The following is a 13,469-nucleotide window of genomic DNA, read 5'->3' as shown; positions in this document are numbered from 1 at the left end:
AAAAGTCAAAAATACTACACTTACACTGAACAAACCTCACTTGTCTGAATATATAAGCCTTAAAGCATTTTACTTTTGTTTTTACAGTCACATTCTTTGAAAACATTTAACCGTCATTGTATCTGCAGGCTCCTACTCCTCCACGGAGCTGCCCAAAAGATGAACAATAACATTATAGATAATTAACCCAAGTTTACAGATAAATCCTCTGACCAGGATGATTCTTACTAAGCAGGGACAAGGAGACTCTTTAAGAGAGTCACCCCAATGGCGAGTGGCATCAACCAGCTCTTCATCCTGGTCAGTACCATTTTATTCAAAAACAACTTTATTCAAATAGCTGCTAACAGCAAAAGCACAACCAAGGCACTCCATTGAGTGAATATTTGTTCCCACTTTTACCAAAGGTTTACAAGTTACTTCAGAGAACATTTACAATTTTAAAACTTACATATTTTACCTCTTAATTTATTCTTATTTATTTTTAATTTTTAAAATTTATAACACAGTATCATCAGGGTTCATTCACCCATTATAACCAAACCAAGCATTAAACCTTGATTCAATGAGGTGAGCAGAAAGGAAGCTGGGAGCAGCAAGAAGCCTTCCTACGAATATACCACCATCCTGGCTAAGTTACAAAACAGGGCCAATAGCTTGGCAAACAGTTAAAAAAAGCCCAAATTATCACAAAACAAAAAAAATCAGATCACAGCTCTGCAATAATGTCACATTAATTGAAAATTTATCACAGCCTTGAAAGGAATACTGACCAAAGAACCAAATACAAAACGTGAAATAAAAATGCTATGCAAATAGTTATCTCCAGTGAGCAAGAAACAGCTCACCTCAGAGGGGTGGGGTGGTTCTGCTGGTTAAAATTGGAATTCAATCTTTGGAGAGAGGAGGCATTGCATAAGCAGGCACCCTTGTGATATCTGTCTCTTAGGGCTTTGTCCTAAATGGGACTACAGAGGTATGAAAGAAGAAATGGCAAAAGTTCATTGGAAAGGCACACTAGCAGGGAGAATGGCAGAGCAGCAATGGCTGGAGTTTCTAAAATAAGGAAGGTGCAGGAGAAGTACATTTCAAAAAAGGAATATTTGAATGGAAAAATAACACAACTGTGGTTGACAAGAGAAGTCAATGCCAAAGTAAAAGCAAAGGAGAGAAAATGCAAAGAAGCAAAAATTAGTGGGAAGATAGTGTACAGAAGGCAACTAAGAAGGTCATTCAGAAGGAAAAGTTGAAAGAAGGCTCACAAATAATATCAAAAAGGATACTAAAAACATTTTTAAATATATTAATTTAAGAGTTAAAAAGAGGCAAGAGTAAATGTAGGACCAATATAAAATGATGCTGGAGAAATTGTAATGGGAGTCAAGGAGATGGCAGAGGAATTGAAAGGGTATTTTGCATCAATCTTCACTGTGGAAGACAGTAGCAGTATACTGGACTTTCAAAGGTGTCAGGGAAAAGAGGTAAGTGCAGTCATGATCACTAAAGAGAAGGTGCTTAGGAAGCTGAAAGGTCTAGGGTAAGTAAATTTCCCAGACCAGACTGATTCTGAAAGAATTAGCTGTTGATATTGTGGAGAATTCTTCCAAGATTCAATGTATTCTGACACAGTTCCAGAAGTCTGTGAAGTTGTAAAGGTCACTCTGCTATTTAAAAATGCAGGGAAATAACAGAAGGAAATTATAGACCTGTTAGCTTACCGTCAGTGGTTGGGAAGTCTTGGAGTCGATTGTCAAGGATGAGTTAAGGGGTACTTGGAGATGCATGACGAGATAGGCCAGTGCTTTTCAACCTGTCTTTCCACTCACATATCACTTTAAGTATTCCCTATGCCATAGGTGCTCCATGATTAGTAAGGGATTGCTTAAGGTGGTATGTGGGTGGAAAGAAAAACTTTGAAAATCACTGTTTTAATCATACCTAATTGACTCATCATGTGCATGGTTTCATAACTCCAAGGAAATGGGCCATGATAATTTTTCTCAAGCAAAATATTTCAGTAACAATTGAGTCTAGATTCTCAAACTTCCCTTCCCATTCACATACCACCTTAAACACTCCCTTACAACCACAGAGCATAGGTATTACTTATGTGAGTGGAAAGAAAAAAGTTAAGAACCACTGAGATAGGGCAAAGTCAGCATGGTTTCCTTAGGGAAAATCTTGCCTGGCAAACCTATTGCAATTTTTTGAGGAAACCACAAGCAGGCTCAACAAAGGACATTTTGTATATTTGGACTTTCAAAAGGCCTTTGACAAGGTGCAGGACACGAGACTGCTTGACCAGATGAGAGCCCATGGAATTACAGGAAAGACTATGGAAACCAGATCGTTGAGTGTATTTAAGGCAGAGATTGATAGGTATCTGAATAGTATGGGTATAAAGGTTATAGGGAGAAGGCAGGTGAGTGGGATTGAGTGGGAGAATAGATCAGCTCGTGATGGATGGTGGAGCAGACTCAACAGGCTGAATGCTCTACTTTTGCTGTACCTTATGATTTAACTTTTGTCATCCAAAGACAATTGCAGTCACCCATAATAACATTTTGGTAGTCACTAGTGATTCAAATGAGCTGGAGTACTGTAAAGGCAGTGCTGCCACCGGTGCAGTCCTGAGGGGAGTGAGGAGTGTAGATACAGTGCTCCCATGGGATCCAACCTCCTAGTCAACTGCCGTCAGTTCCACACAGACTTTGAACGGCCTGTTAAAGGAGCCAACGGTAGTTTCATTTAATTGATTTGGTCTGCACCCAAGATGGCAGTGCCTATGATCGGCAGCAGCCAAGAGGGGTTGCAGACTCCAGGATAGCGGAGGACTGGCGCAGGGCATCGGAAAATGGAGAGATCATCCCTGTCTGAGAATGAGAAGCAGAGGAAATGACCCATGGAACTGTGACACAGCAGTAGACCAGTGAGGGGTTCTGCAGCTGCAAGTCCCACGCATGCAACGGGCTTCTGGCCACTTGAGGCAAGGACTGTGGGTTGTTGGAGGCTGTGGTCTGCTGGAGACTCATGTCAGGCTGTGGACTGCTGGAGTCTGGCTCAAAACTGGCTGAAGGGGTGCCAGGTATCCGAACTAGGATGCAAGGGGGTTCCGAAGGTGCTGAAGGGTTCCGATCTGGAGCTCTAGTTGCAAATGGTTTGGACTAGACTCGGTGTGACTGCAGAAGCACTGAAGGCAAATCTACGGACACTTGGTGTCTCTGGGGGGACTCTCTTTTGCTTCTTTCTCTGACCGTAAGAGGCACTTCAAGCAATTTCTGCTGGAGGGGAATCTGTCCACCTTAGAGCAGGCAAAAGCAATTTCATGTTTTATTACAATGACAATAAATTGAATCTGGAATCTCTTAAATCTTGAACCAGCTCTTGTGGTTCTTCAGCCAGTTGAGTGACTATGTATCTTGAAGTGAGCAACATATTCACTGATAGCCCAGAACCTTTCCACCATCAGGAAAGCACAAATCAGGGAGTATGAAGAAATACACTTCATTTACTTGGATGAATGTAGTGCCAATATTATGCATGAAGCTCAACACTATCCAGGACAAAATGATTTCTTTTATTGGTATCCCAACCATTCGCTCTCTCTTCACCATCACATAGTAGCTGCAATACATGGCATCTAAGAAAAGCACTATTGTTCACTGAGACTCAAAGTGGCCAATGGTGCTGTTTTGCAGAGGCCAATACCTATTTGGAAGGGAAGATATTGGAACAGGATACTCATCTTCTTGTTCAACCAAAAGGAACTATAAAGGCAGAGCTGAGATTTCTGAAGGACAAATTCAATTAAAGTAGCAACAGGCCATAACATTATGCAGTTCCTCCTGATGACATGGACAAGTTATTGTGGGTGACTGCAATTGTCTTTGGATGACAAAAGTTAGATCATAAGGTCCAGCCCATCATCTGCTCCACCATCCATCATGACCCATGGAACTGTGACACGGCAGTAGACCAGTGAGGGGTTCTGCAACTGCAAGTCCCACGCATGCAGCGGGCTTCTGGCGACTTGAGGCAAGGACTGTGGGCTGCTGGAGACTCATGCCAGGCTGTGGACTGCTAGAGACTCATGCCAGGCTGTGGACTGCTAGAGACTCATGCCAGGCTGTGGACTGCTGGAGCCTGGCTCAAAACTGGCTGAAGGTGTGCCAGGTATCCGAACTAGGATGCAAGGGGGTTCCCAAAGGTGCTGAAGGGTTCAGATCTGGAGCTCTAGTTGCAAATGGTTTGGACTGGACTCAGTGTGACTGCAGAAGCACTGAAGGGAAATCAATTCTAGTTCAATGTCCTAGAACCATATCCAAAACACAATGGGCCTATTCATATGCCTAGCTGGATCCAGGGCACACCCAATATTAAAACCAGTCCAGGGTCTCCCACCTTGGCTGGTTTCTCATTGGCACAAACTGAAATGTGGAAGAGACCCTTAAGAGAGTTGTTATGGGTACAAAGGATGTAAAATTATTTGATTCCCTTTCCTGCCCCTGCTTCAAATCTTGTTGAGTTTCATCATCATACATCATGGAAACAGATCATTCAGTCCACACCAACCAATGTGCATACTTCCACATGAATCCCAACTTCCAGCACTTTGTTCAATTGTGATTCAAGTGTGTTTCCAAACAGTTCTTAATCACAGGGCAACGTGAAAAAGGGCCATTAAACATGGGAGGAAAATGGGGCGGAACAGTTGGTGTAGCGGTTAGCGTAAAGCCAGCGATCGGGACCGGGGTTTGAATCCCACATTGTCTGTAAGGAGAATGTATGTTCTCCCTGAGTCTGCATGGGTTTTCCTTGGGGATCCAGTTTCCTCCCGCTGTTTGAAACATACCAGAGTGTAGGTTAATTGGGTGCAAATTGGGCAACACAAACTTGAGGGCTGACATGACCTGTTACCATGCTGTATGTCTAGATTATTAAAATTAAATTATTAAATCAGCCATGATCAATTTGAATGGCAGAGCAGGTTCAATGAACCAGATGGTCTACTCCTGCTCTATTTCTTATGTTCTTATGTAATGAGTTTGAGGATTTACATCGAGCAACATGAAAGAATGGAAATACATTTCCAAGTTAATTTGGAGGAAACCTTCAAGGTGATGGTGTTTCCATGTATCTGCTTTCCTTGTCTTGCTTGGTGGTACAGAATGTATATTATCAGAACAATAAAGAACTGGTTAAGGATAGCATTATACAATAGCACCAGAGAAACTCAGCAAGTCACTCAGCATCTGTGGACAGCCATAGGCAGTTAGCATTTGAGGACTGAGCCCTTCTTCAGGTCTACTGACAACTGGACAGGCACTCGAATAAAAAGGTGTGGGAATAGGATAGTAGAAGGGGCATTCACTGGCTAGCTGGTGATAGGTAGACAAAGGAGGGATGGAGAAGGTGATAGGGTAGAGGGCTGAGAATGGGACTCCCTCATAGAAGGGAAGAATCTGGGAAACTAAAGGATGGGTGTCAGATGGATGAAGAAAAGTGAGAGAGGTGGAGGGGGTTTACTGGAAATTGGATGTTGATATTACCTAGTTAGAGAATGCTGAGATTGAATATAAGGTGTTGTTCTTCTAATTTATATGTGGCTGCAGCCATGTATAGACATGTCAGTATGACAATGGGGTGTGGGTTTGAAGTGGCTGGCCACTGGGAGGTCATTGCTGTTGCAGTGGACAGAGTGAAGGTGTTCACCTTGTGGATGGGGATTGTGGTGAGCCACAAAAAGACCAAATATTAACAGAATTTAACAATCAATTCTAGTTCAATGTCCTAGAACCATGGACACTGTTCAAAACATTGAGCAAGTGAAAGAGGTGAAAGAAGATGCAACACAAAATTTGCCAAGCACCTAATTCTGAAGGTATTTCAGAACTCAAAATATATGCTATTTTGTTGAGAGATAATCTTTGACAGCAAAGCTACAGAATATTTAGAAAAAAGGGCAAACAAATTCTACTTTGCATGAAGTTGTATATGAGCAAAACCAATGTCAAATGACTAAAGTTCCTTTCTGTGTCATCTGCATCTGGGAATTACTCAAGCTTGCATGTTGATGTGGATGCAGTTCTTCATTAGTTGGAGCATTGAATACAAAAGCAAGGAGGTTATGCCTTTTCCCCATATCCCTCAATGGTTGTCACGTAATCCAGGATAGGACAAGTATATTTGCTCTTGGAGAGAATTGGACAATATCTTTCTGTGATCACAGAGGTAACCTAAAGTCTTGCTCCTAGTTCTAATTGAAAAACTTACTACATATTAAATGAAAGAAACAACACCATGTTCTCATCTCCATTAAGCATTTACAGTGCAAAGTTCATTGCAAGCAGAATAATTCAGAAAAGTTTCAAACCTGTATAATCATCATCTTCCCTTTATTGGAGTCACGTGACAGATCATTGTTAATTCAAATAATGGTGTTATGCTAAACAAGAATTACACAATAACCATGCATGTTAGGTAATTACACTGAATCAATTAAATTGAGCTGAATGATCAACTCAAGTCATGAAATCATTACATTTTTCTCAGTCTTGTTCCTTAATCTCTCTACTAATCTAAGTTTACTGCATACAGGAATGAACAAGAGTCCACCCTGGATAATGGAAGTTTGGGCGCATGCACAATGGCAGATACTACTCAAAATTTCAATCACATTTTATGATGGACTTGTATTTCTGAAGGTGAGAGTAAAATTCTCCCCCCGGGGGCATGATTAAAGGAGTGCACTATGATACTTTAAAGTTTTAGAAGGACATGATTGTGAGCAAAGTGAATGAAATGATTTAACAGTTCATGAGGGGAAAGGAACCTTGTGAAACAGAAATCCTGCAACTGCAAGCTGAAAGATTGACAGAAATAAACTTTTCCCAAGAGTTCAATTTATTACCTGGTCTTTTGGAACAATAAATATTACTTTTCAGAGAAGGGGGCCATTTGGCCCTTCATGTCATTGCTGACCACTAAAAGGTATCCAACTTTATCTCAATATCTAACTCTTGGTGTGTGGCCTTTATTGGTTTCAGCAATTAAAGTGCATTAAATGCAAAGAAGGCTTCCATTTTCATCGTTATTCATTGTTCAAAACCTCTACCAGACTCCTGATTTTAAAAAAGTCTTCCTAATGACCTTATCTCAGTGTATAATTATTTTTAATCTCCTGACTGCTAGTTACAAATAATCTCATGCTGACTTCAATGCAACCAAATACAGACACAGTGAAAATTATAGTAACTGATACCTAGGGGCACAGTGGTCAACTCACTTCTTCTCTGCTCCAGTAATCCACATTCAATTCTGAGCTCCAAGACTATCATTCTTCCTGTGACTCTAAGGATTTTCCATGGAGTTTCTTCCCTCGTTCTAAAGACAAGCAGGTTTTTAGGTTACGTGGCCACTGCAAGCTAACCAAGAGTATACATGGGAGATAGAACCTGGGGGGGAATGTGAGGGGAGAAACAAAGTGGGTTAAAAGGCATGAGGGAAAAATAAGGTCAGTATAGGGATATGGATGGTGAGTACTTGATGATCCGTATTGCCTCAGTGGGATGATGAGTACAACATTATTTCAGCCAGCAACCCGGGTTTGAATCTGGCACTGTGTGTAAAGAGTTTGTACCATCTCCCTTTGTCTGCGTGGGTTTCCTTTGGGTGCTCTAGTTTCCTCCCATCCTTCTAAACATATGGGGGTTGTAGGTTAATTGGGATATTTGGGCAGCAAGCCATAATCGTGCTGGAATTTAAAGAGTCTATTTTTATGTTAATGAGTAATGAAGTTCATCATTGTCATGGCTAGCCCTCGAGGTAGAGGATGATGGTCTTTGTTCCCATTGGCTTGCAAGTGGCTGATATGTCCAATCTTGGAAAGTGGCCCACAGAGCAAAGATGCTTGTGCATGTATTTGTTTGACTTGTACTTGATGTTGCACTCCGAGAAGCACACAATACTTCACAAATCAACCAACTAGTTCCAATGGCATGAAAGTAATGAATTTATTGTCATATTCATTATACAAAGTACATATCCATTGACATTCTTACTTGCTGCAGCTTTGTTTAAAAAAAAGTATATACGTTAAGAGATCATAAATATTTAGTTACAATAGTGCAAGAACAAAAATGCTGATTAATAGTGCAGACCGTCCTCTTGGTGATGTTGAAGAATTTTATGATTTGTATAGTAAGGGGAGATTACAAACCCTGATAGTTGTTGGAAAGAAACTGTACTCAAACCTAGAGATTCTGGATCAGGATTCTGAACCTCTTACATGTAGGTAGCAGTGAGAAGAGATTATGACCAAGGTTATGAGGGTTGACTGCCTTCTTGAGCCTTCTGCGTTCCTGGGCAGTCAAATGACCAAACCAGACAGTGACGCAGTCAGTATACTCTATTGCACATTAAACCCAATGCTTTACATAGTTAACACAAGAAATTAAAAGCAATGGTTCAGAATCAGAATTTGTCGTCATGAACATGTCATAAAACTTGTTTTGTGGCAGTGTCAAAAAACATTGATATGAAAAAACCTTACAAAATAAATTAAAATAGTGCAAGAAAAGGAAAGTCAAATTGAGGCAGTGTCTATGGTTCATTGTTCATTCAGGAATCTGATAGCAGAGGGGAAGAAGCTGTACTTGTGCCACTGAGAGCTCATCTTCAAGCTCCTGTAACATTTTCCCTGATGGTTGCAGGGTGAAGAGGCCTGGGTGGTGAGGGTCCTTGAGGAAAGAGGCTACTTTCGTGAGACACTGCCTCTTGTAGATGTCCTCGATGCCATGAAGTCTGGTGCCTGTGATATCACAGGCTGAGTTAACAATCCTCTGGAGTATTTTTCTTGTCCTGAATGTTGGCATTTCCATCCCAGACATGTAACCAGCTAAAATGCTCTCTTCATGAGTGAGGAACACAAGTCACATATCACAGGAGGGGATTACAGAAAAGAGAGAAGGATCAATGTATCAGGTGGAGGAGATTGGGACCTCAGGGCTTTACTCAGGTAATGGGAAGGGTCATAAGTTTACAAATTGGGTGGAGATGTGGTGATAGAGGTTGAGATATTTGATGGCAGTTAGGGAGGATATTGGGTTGACAGGCCTATGGTGGAACTACACTAGAGGACTAAGTTTTTACTTAAAATGCAGCTATCTGAATCCAGTTCACACAGAGAGGATCCAGAGAAAAAATCATGGACTCTGACAGCCTAGCATTAAGTATCACACAATTCGTCTGATGCTAAAATTCAATTGCATAGCTTACAAACATGTGCTAAATGAAAAAAATCTGGGCCAATAACTTTACCATTATCCATATATATTTATTGTAATTTTAATGAAGAGATTATCAGACTCTTATGCATCCTTTAGAAAATTCTTTCAAATACATTAAAATAATGTAAAAGCAATGGATAAACAATAAATGTAATGAAATACATTATTTGCAGAATTCTCAATAACCTAAAATCCATGTAAAACCCTCTCTGTACATCATTACTCCATATTAAACTTCCCACACACAGCGTTTAACAGAATGGAGCATTTATCATAATTAACCTTGTAGTTATGCAAATTAGTTTTTGTCAAAGAGGAGTAATTTATATCTTGTTAAGATGATAAAACTGCAATCCTGGCTTTTCCGATTATACGGGGAGGGTTGCAGAATTTCTAAAATTCCAGTTAAAATAATTTCATGATTAGATTTTGATGGAGAAGGCATCGACATCTCTCTAGAGTTCATATCTATATATATTTTATAAGAAATCAAAGCAATGAAGGTAAAAAATATTCTATTTGTTAATAACATAACCACTTCTACTGAATAAAAATGTTGGCATTACAAGTCTATCTAAAATTCTAAAAGATGAAAATGTACACACCCCCTTTCAAATTATTGCAATTCTATTCCTTAATCAAAAACAGAATCTTTCCTCGCTCTTCTTAATCAGTAGAAGAATTGAAATATCTCAACTAACAGTGAATTTGATTATGAAAATCATTAATTTAATCATTTTTATGAATGTAACTTGGATAATGAAAAAGGGAATTGTATAACCAAGGTCATGGATAAGAACAAGATTGGTCAAAGGCAAACTGTGTAGATAGGAAATAATAAAATCACAAAAAGAAATAGAATAAAATTGTGGCATTTGGATTTCAATGCAAGTATTTGACTTCATACATTTAGGATCAAGGAAAGTTGATCAAATCCATCGGCAAAAATCTAATAAAAATGGTATTCAAATCCCCTATAATGTATAATCACTCAAAACAAATGATCTATGGGAAGTTGGTTTTCATTTCAGAATAGAAGTACAATCAAGAGCAATTTGTTCAGTTGTGAAGAGCATTGATTTCATGTATTCAATTCCAGGCCCCACACTTCAGGAAAGAAATATTGGTTTTGAAAAGGTTTGCAGTGCAGATTTATTGGAATCATAACAGGAGCCAAATGGTATGATGAGGTGAGGATGGATGGCATAAAATTGGTTTGTAATGTTGTGAATTTAGAAGATTAAAAATGGTACAATGGAGGTGCTTAAAATTGTTAATGCCTCACAAACTCTGCCATCATTCTTCTGGCTTCACACCCATCTGCCTAAGATCATGAAAAATAAGAACTGAGGAGATCTTTTTTCCCTTTGAGCTCACTATACTATTCAAGATTATATCTGATTTGATTTTTGGCCATAACCCTCTATTTTCTTGTTGTCTACAAATCCAGAGGGAGATAATTCCAGATTCACAACATTCTGTGAAGAGGACTTCCTCCCCACCTCAGTTTTAAGAGGTTGTCCTCTTATCCTGACACTATGCCTCTGCCAGATAAAACATCCTCACAACATCTATCTTGTCAAGATGCTCAGAATCTTATTTCTCAATCTTGTTAACTCTAAAGAGAACAGTCCCATTCAATCAACTGCCTTGTTCCAGGCATCAATCAAGTGAAGCTCATTCAGTACCACCTCTAAAGTATTTCCCCCAAAGGTGTTTGCTCTACTGTATAGCTTTTAGATTTCTTTTCTCTTTACACTTTCCATCTTGTAAATAAAAAATTCAGTTTGCATTCTTCATCTCTCGCTGTGCCTGCTTGTTCATATGTTTCTTATGTGAGGATACCTAAATCTCTGTGAGAAATTAAGTATTTTAACTCATGATACTTTGTTCAGATTAAATGTCCCTTTGCAAAATCTCTATGTCCTCCACACATCCATTTCTTCTGATGTAGAGATAGAGTTTTAAAACATGAAACAGGCCCTTCAGCCCAACTTTTCAATATCAAGCTAGTTCTATTTGCCGGACTTCAACCCAATTCTCCCTAAAGCTTTCCTTTCTATGTACCTGTCCAAATGTCTTTTAAATATTAAACTGTACTTGCCTCAACCTCTTCCTCTGGCAGCTCACCAAATACTCACCGCCTTGTACAAAAAAGATTCCCTTCACTTCCCTTTTTAATCTTACCCCTCTCACATTACATCCATGCTCTCTAGTTTTATATTCCTCTACCCTGTGATGCTTCTTTTATTGTAATAAATAAATTTGGGTTAGTTTGTATTAAGTATAATTCATTAACAACTCAAGACCTCGTGGGACATCCATTTGACATCTAACCAGAGGTGGAACATTTGTCTCCGACTCTCTCTCCTGGTCAGGAGGATCACCAACTCCCAATTACCACATCGCTTTCCTTAAAGTGTTCAATCTAGCAACATTTCATGGTAATACAGTATTCATTTCGATTTAAAATTAAAGTTAAACACAAACATCAACAGCAGAAACTTTTTACATCTGCCCTCCCTTTCCTTTTAGAGATTCAGCCTGTTGGGTGCTTTGATAACGCTTGTGGATCTTCTCTACACAGGTACGTGTACCGGCTTTGCTGGTCCACTACTGTACTATCTAGCACTGGTGATGTTTCCTCTCTTGCTGTGCAGGCTGAATCTTCTGTATTTGTCTGTTCTTGCAGTGTCTCTTACCATCCTCTGTTCTGACAGTGTAGATCTTGGATTTACTTCCTCCGGAAGAGGCCTTCTTGTCCCAAGTCTTGGATTCTCTGAGTCTCATTGTGTCGTGTTGTGCCTGTGGCCCTAAACATCTCGCTGACTTGTCATAGTTTGCTTTTTGTCTACTTTGCAAATGTTTTTGTTTTCGTTTGACATCTTTGTTCTTGTTTGGGTGTGCAGAGTAGGGAAGTGTGGTGCGTAGTCTATGTCGCATCAGGAGCTCAGAGGGTGATATGCCATGTTCAAGTGGTGAAGCTCAGTAACTCAACAGAGCTAGATAAGGATCTGAGCCACTGTCTTGTGCTTTCTTGACCAACTGTTTAACTATGTGAAATCCTTTCTCTGCTTTAATGGGGATACAGAGGACTTGAAGTCACATGTCGAAAATCATACTCTTCTGCAAAGTTCTGGAATTCTTTACAACTGTAGGATGTTCCATTGTCACGGTAGACGATTTGAGGAAATCCATGTCTTGCAAAGATTGATTTCAAATATTTGATCATGCAGGCAGCAGACATGTTGGGAAGCAGCACAATCTCAGGATAGTTTGATAGATAGTCAATAACCAGCAGGTAATTCTTTCCATCCAGGTGGAACAGATCAGCCCCAACTTTCTGCCAAGGCTCCTCTGGTAAGTCAGTTATGGTCATAGGTTACTTTGTGTGATGTTTCAGACAAGTCTCACAGATTAATACCATCCTGTCGATGTCAGCATTTATCCCTGGCCAATAAACAGCACTTCTGGCCCTCCTCTTGCATTTATCCATTCCAGAGTGCCCCTCATGCAGCCTTTTCAGTACATCTTGTTGCAGTGATTGAGGAAAGATAATTCTGCTCTGTCTGAGTAGAAGCCCAATGACAACATTCAGCTCAGCTCTGATATTGTAATATGGCTGACATTCACCTCTTGGCCAACCTCCATTCAGATTCTTGATTCTTGACCTTTTGTAGAATTATGACCTTTTCTGTTTCAACTGTGATCTGCTTGGAATTCATGTCAGATACAGGAAGAGATTCAGTGATCAGATTCACATGAAGATTCACATCTGTCTCTGTGGAACTCATGTACTTCACTCTGAGTCATTGCCTTGGACAATGCATCAGCCAGCACAATAAGTTTCCCTGGTTTGTACACCAATTCAAAGTTATAACATTGTAGCTTCATCATCAGTCTTCGATTCACAGTGACATCTCACTGGGATTTTTTTTTGATTATGGCTATTAATGGCTTGTGGTGTGTCTCTGCCACAAATGTTGGTGGACCATACACATTGCTGAGGAACTTCGAGTCCATAGACTAGACCTAGGCACTCTTTCGCTAACTGCGCACATCGACATTTCAATGTGGTTAAAAAGACAAAGGAGGAAAAAGCCAACACCCAACCCCAACCAACCAATTTTCCCTTGCAACCATGTCTGCCTGTCCCGCATCGGACTTGTCAGCCACAAACGA

The 13,469-nt window shown here is 40.0% G+C and overlaps 1 long non-coding RNA gene across 34 annotated transcripts in view; it reads right to left on the bottom strand.

Annotated features, from left to right (window-relative positions):
- The window catches only part of LOC138744395 (uncharacterized), a 461,764-nt gene that overhangs the window by 342,345 nt on the left and 105,950 nt on the right, over window positions 1-13,469 (bottom strand). The window lies entirely within an intron of this gene.

The sequence above is a fragment of the Narcine bancroftii genome, chromosome 10 (genome assembly GCF_036971445.1).
Source record: "Narcine bancroftii isolate sNarBan1 chromosome 10, sNarBan1.hap1, whole genome shotgun sequence".
In the NCBI taxonomy this organism is placed as follows: Eukaryota; Metazoa; Chordata; class Chondrichthyes; order Torpediniformes; family Narcinidae; genus Narcine; species Narcine bancroftii.
This window is presented reverse-complemented; position numbering and strand designations above follow the sequence as displayed.